The 6,452-nt window shown below is 37.3% G+C and overlaps 1 non-coding gene across 1 annotated transcript; it reads right to left on the minus strand.

Annotated features, from left to right (window-relative positions):
- Positions 1–2,917: 2,917 nt before the first annotated feature.
- On the minus strand, positions 2,918–3,024 carry LOC127077546 (small nucleolar RNA R71). Its single transcript, XR_007787344.1, has one exon. It is a non-coding gene; the product is annotated as a small nucleolar RNA R71 (small nucleolar RNA).
- Between the last annotated feature and the right edge of the window lie 3,428 nt (positions 3,025–6,452).

The raw sequence follows: 6,452 nt of genomic DNA on the forward strand, positions 1-6,452 counted from the left end.
TGATTGGTTGAGGGTGGACCAGTCCGGTGAGATCCACCGGAGAAGACAACCGGAGCTAGGGCTCTGGTGATGTGTTGGCAAGGATCCAACCGTTTGATCTAATGTCCACATTTTAATCTTGATTGCTTCTTTTGATTACCATTTGTGTTGCGCGTTTGACTCAGGTGTTTGGTGCACTCTAGCGCGTGGCCATCAGATATGTCACCTCAATTAATGAGGGAGATCTGATGACCCTTGTTTTTTTTGAATTTATTTTTAATTTCTGATTTTTTATTTAATCCCTTTATTTTGTTTAATTCATAATAATTTCATTTTAATATGGGACTTTCACCAAAAATCTTTAAATAATTTTCTCTTTCATATTTTGAATTAAAATTATTTTTTAGATTAATTTTGATATTTTTCATGAATTAAATGTTTTTGTACATATTTTTAATTGTTTAAGAATACTTTTGACTTTCCAAAAATCATGAAATTTTTTGTATAAGGTATTGATAACACTAAAACACATTGTATATTTGGCTCTGATTGCACATGTTTATTGTATTTTATTTGTCAATTTCTTGTATTATGCTTGTGTTTTGTTTCATTTTCAAGTAACAGTGCCCTAATAAGCCTCCAGCGAAGAAACGACGCGAAAAAGAACAAAAATCGGGGATTTCAAGTGAAAATTACACACATGACGTTGGCCAAAGATGGCACCACGAGGTGTTATGGTTTGACCACGTCTCAACGGTCACAAGACCACGTCTCCCACTCTTTTCCCATATGGCGGGCGCCAAGTATAGATGGAGGGCACCATCTTCATATGTAGGCCACGTCCCAACAGTCAGAAGGCCACGATCTCCCTCTTTACACACATGGCGGGCGCCATCTGCCTTAAGGAAGCTTTCGATCAAGGCAGTTGGAGCACTCTCCCATGACCATAGAAATTCTCTCACATGAATTTTGAATGGGCTTCTTGGACCCCAAGGCATTGTTACACTATAAATAGGTCTTAAATTCTTAGTTTTTGATCATCCAGTCTTAGTTTCTACATTAGGCATAAACTCAGTATTAAAAGGGATAATTTGTCACATCGAGAGGTTATCGCACTATTGTTGTAATCGAGATTGGAGCACCATAGCACAAAAGTTTATTTTCCTGTCAAATTTATCTTCAATTCAAATTTACTTTCCGGCATTGTACCAGATTCAAGTCTCCGATTTGGAGCAGGTTTTTATTTCAATTCACAATTTATTATATATCGCATTGTCTTTACTTTATTTAAACTCCCACACTGTTTTACATTCTTTATTTTCCTATCCCGCTTTAAATTTATTTACATTATTGCTCTGCTTTATTTGTTTACTTTATCGCATGATTTACTTGTTTTAAATTCTTTTACCGCTAAAAGATTTGTCTTCGAACCGAACTTAAGAGTGACACTTTCGTTATTTTGGAAACCAAACACACACTTATCACATTTTTAATCCCTAAATGACTTATTCTGCAAGTCAATTATATGCAATATTTACCATAGTCATGTCCAGCTAAATTTATTGTGCTGGGATGTGAGGATCTTCGTTTCGACGGTACTCCGTATGTTGTTTCTGTAGAAATACTTTAGGGGCTGATTTTGATTTTAAACAATTTTTATGAACTTAAATTGATCAGCCATTACATAAATGGGACCATGTTTCTATTTACGTAATACCTGTGATTACATCGGGTAAGATCGAAAGCCATCCGACACTTTAGATAAAAGTTAGTTAGTTTTTAATTGATAAAAACAGAGAAAGCGCTTTATTAATTAATTAGGAAAATTTTGATATTATTAGAAGGCGATTGTAAAACTATTTTCGGACGCGTTTATAGATTTAGGATCCGGTTATCCGAGCGAAAGCCCAAAACCCTTTTAAGTCAAACTTTCAAATCAAAATCACTTTTGAATTGGGCTAAGAGTTTATTTACTTAAAAAGTGAGTTTACTACTTTAACGCGCTAAGCACCAACGATATGTGACAAATGAAAGGTATAAATTAGAGAGTAAAACTCAGTTCCGATTACGCTAACGCGACGGTTCCTATTTAATTAACTTTTATTTCGAGAAGAAAATATTACCTCATAAGTGTTACTACTAGACAATAGGAGTACTGTTAGATCGAAGTGAATCACAATCCAGTATTATTTCTCTGAATTCAATCTTTGTTTTTATTTCTTATACGCATTACACTTTGTTTCGATTAGCCTTAGATAACAACGTAACAATAGTAATCGATAGATTGACATTGATCTCTGTGGAATCGATAATCTTTTATATTACCTTGACATACTCCGTATACTTGTGGATATACACCATCAAGTTTTTGGCGCCGTTGCCGGGGACCAATTACGTCAAATTTTGTACCCTGTTGTTACATCGTCTAGGCTAAGGCATCCCTTTTTTTTAGTCAATGCGAAGAACTCGCAGTACTGGAAACCTATTTGATCCAATAGAGGAACCCGAAAGATACGCTTGAGCTCATCTTTTAATCCGAAGACTTAAAAGAGCAATGGCAAAAGACCAAAATGAAAGACCATTTAAGGTTTTCTCCCTACCATCCAATAAAGATCCCCACTCTAGTATAGTAAACCCCACCATACCAGCTCATAACTTTAAACTAAAACCCTACTTGTTACAATTAGTGCAACAGAACCAGTTCGTCGGTCTTCCTATGGAAAACCCGAACCAAAACCTAAAAGTATTTATTCAATTAACGGATACCTTAAAAGCCAATGGTGCTTCTCCTGAGGCGATACGTCTAAGACTATTTCCCTTTTCCCTTAGAGGTAGAGCCTGATCATGGCTAGATTCCCTTCCAGCAAACTCTATAACCACTTGAAATGACCTAAAGAAAGTATTCCTTGCTAGATACTTTCCTCCTAGTAAAATTGTTGTCCTACGAAACCAAATAACCAGATTCGCGCAATAAGAGGGTGAATCACTTTTCGACGCTTGGGAAAGATACAAAGAACTTATAAGAGCCTGCCCACACCATGGGTTAGAGCAATGGCTTATAATCCATACCTTTTATAACAGACTCATCTACAATACCAAAATGACCATCGACGCTGCCGCAGGTGGTGCTCTGATGAACAAACCATACCCTGAAGCTTGCGCTTTCATTGAAGATATGGCACAAAACCATTACCAATAGGGGAACGAAACGAGCATCGATAGAGAGGAAAGATACCAAAGGAGGTATTTACGAGTCAGTTGCCTTAACCATATGAGTTCCAAAATGGACGCTATAGCCCAAAAAGTAGAAAGTTTAATGATTAAACCTACAGCTATCGCAGCCGCAATCCAACCCGGATGCGAGATTTGTGGAAACCAAGGATACACGATAGATGAATGTAATCTTTTAGCTGACACAAACTCAGATCAGGTCAATTACGCCCAAGGTAACCCCTATTCTAACACATATAACCCTAGATGGAGGTATCACCCAAACGTTTCCTATAAGAATAATCACCACACTCATAATTCTTCACCTCAAAGACCGTCTGGTTTCCAAACCCAAAGACCAAACCAACCAATGCAAGCTACTTCCCCAAAGTCAAACTTTGAGAAAATGATGGAGAGCTTCATCACAACCCATAATCAGCAAAATAAGGAATTCGTGAACCAAAACGTTCATATAAATGGACTAATTACACAACTGGGAACCAAACTCTATTCTGTAATTACTCACAACAAAATGCTTGAAACCCAGATATCTCAAGTGGCACAACAACAAGCTACTCAAACTACACCAAGAGGACAATTTCATGGGTAACCTCAACCTAACCCCAAGGAGCATGCTAACGCAATTGCCCTATGAAGTGAAAGTACTTACGATGAACCCGTAAACCCTAGGTTGAATAAACCAGAACCCCCCAAGAAAATTGGTGTGACCACACCCGAGAAACAAGTAGAGGAACCAGTAGAACCTGAGAAACAAAAAGAGGAAGGAGTTAAAGATAAGGAAGGAGAGAAAGATACTAAAGTTTACGTACCCCCCCCCCCCCCCCCTTAAAAACCACCAATCTCATTTCCGCAAAGACTTAAGCAAACCAAATTAGACAAATAATATAAAAAGTTTGTAAAAGTGATTGAGAAACTCCATGTCGAGATTCCATTCACCGAAGCGATCACCTAAATACCATCTTACGTCAAGTTCCTTAAGGACATCCTAATCAACAAACAAAGACTTGATGATCCTAAACCCTTAGAATGCAATTCTATTGGTGAAAATAAACTCGCTAAAAAGGATAAAGACCCGAGAAGTTTTTCTATACCTTGTGTTTTAGGAAATCATGTTATCGATAAAGCACTCATGGACTTAGGAGCCAGCGTGAGCTTAATGCCTTTAGCCGTTTGTAATAGGTTAAACCAGGGAGAAATGCAACCGACTAGAATGTCCCTTAAATTAGCCGATAGATCCGTTAAGTATCCAATAGGCATTTTATAAGACATCCAAGTTAGGATTGACCAACTTTATATTCCTATAGATTTTGTTGTCATGGATATTAAAGAAGAAGACGAAATCCATATGCTTCTAGGTAGACCCTTCTTATCAACAATTGGGGTTATAATAGATGTCAAGATAGGAAAAATGACTTTTGAGGTAGGTGATGAAAAATTAGAATTTACATTATCAAAATTCTTAAAAGCACCATCCATAGACGACTCATGTTATGTCATCGACATCATCAACGAATGCATAAGAGCGTTAGAACAAGAAGACCCCATTGAAACAAATTAAATCACCTTCGACCCCCATAATGGAGGACGACGAATTTAAAGACCCTTATATAGATGATAACCTTCACGAATGCTTAGCACTCACCCCAAACCATATGCCATGTCCTAAGAAACCATCAATAGAGCTTAAGGAGCTACCTAAGAATCTAAGATACAGGTTTTTGGACGAAGAACTAAATCGTCCCATCATAGTAAGTGCCACCTTAAATGGTGATGAAACAAATCAACTCTTAGATGTTTTAAGAAAATATCCCACAACTCTAGGATATACTATTTCTGATCTCAAAGGGATAAGTTCATGCATGTGTATGCATCGGATTATGCTGGAGGAAGATTCTAAACCCTCCAGAGAACATCAAACAAGGATAAATCCTATACTGAATGACATGGTAAAAAGAGAAGTGTTGAAGCTACTAGAGGCTGGAATAATATACCAAATCTCCGATAGTAAGTGGGTAAGCCCCGTACATGTGGTACCTAAAAAGGGAGGTGTCACAGTAGTACAAAACGAAAAAGGAGAACAAGTAGCTAAACACATAGAAAGCGGTTGACGTATGTCTATTGATTATAGAAAACTTAATAAAGTAACTAGGAAAGACCATTTCCAGCTCCCATTCATAGACCAAATGCTTGAACGCCTAGCAAGACATTCTTACTTTTGCTATTTAGATGGATACTCAGGATTCTTACGAATTCACATTCACCCCGATGATCAAGAGAATACAACCTTTACATGCCCATATGGAATATTTCCCTATCGACGAATGCCATTCGGACTATGCAATTCCCCATCTACCATTCAATGTTGTATGATGTCAATCTTCGCAGATTTCCTCGACGAGATCATGGAAGTTTTCATGGATGATTTCTCGGTATGTGGATCTAGTTTTAAAAACTATTTAACTAACCTTGAGAAAATTCTGGAACGATGCGTGGAAGTCAATCCCGTTCTAAACTGGGAGAAAATTCATTTTATGGTCACCGAAGGAATAGTGTTAGGACACACAGTATATGAGATAGGTATTGAAGTTGATAAGGCTAAAATACAAGTTATAGAAAACCTCCAACCACCTAAGACAATTAGAGAGATCTGAATTTTCCTTGGACACACCGGTTTTTACTGACGCTTCATTAAGGACTTCTCCAAAATAACAAAACCTTTAACAAATCTTCTAATGAAAGACGTTGAATTCATTTTTGACGATAAGTGCCTACAAGCTTTCAAACACCTTAAACAAGCACTGATCTCTGCACCTATTATGCAACTGCCCAATTGGAGCCAACCTTCTAAATTATGTGTGATGCAAGCGATTACGTTGTGAGTGTTATGTTAGGGAAAAGTAAAGATAAAAAACTTCATGTAATTTACTATTCTAGTAGTACATTTGATGTTTCACAACTTAATTATGCCACAACCGAAAAAGAACTCCTCGTTGTTGTTTTCGCCATCGATAATTCCGATCTTATTTAGTCGGAGCTAAAATCATAGTTTACACCGATCACGCCGCCATCTGATATCTATTAAGAAAAAAGGACGTTAAGCCTACACTCCTTCGCTGGATCTTTTTTCTACAAGAATTCATTCTAGAGATTCGTGATAAGAAAGGCATCGAGAACGTGGTTGCTGACCACCTCTCGAGGCTCGAATACCTAAAATCAGATCTTATCCCGATAAATGATAAATT

The sequence above is a fragment of the Lathyrus oleraceus genome, chromosome 4 (assembly GCF_024323335.1).
Source record: "Lathyrus oleraceus cultivar Zhongwan6 chromosome 4, CAAS_Psat_ZW6_1.0, whole genome shotgun sequence".
NCBI lineage: Eukaryota > Viridiplantae > Streptophyta > Magnoliopsida > Fabales > Fabaceae > Lathyrus > Lathyrus oleraceus.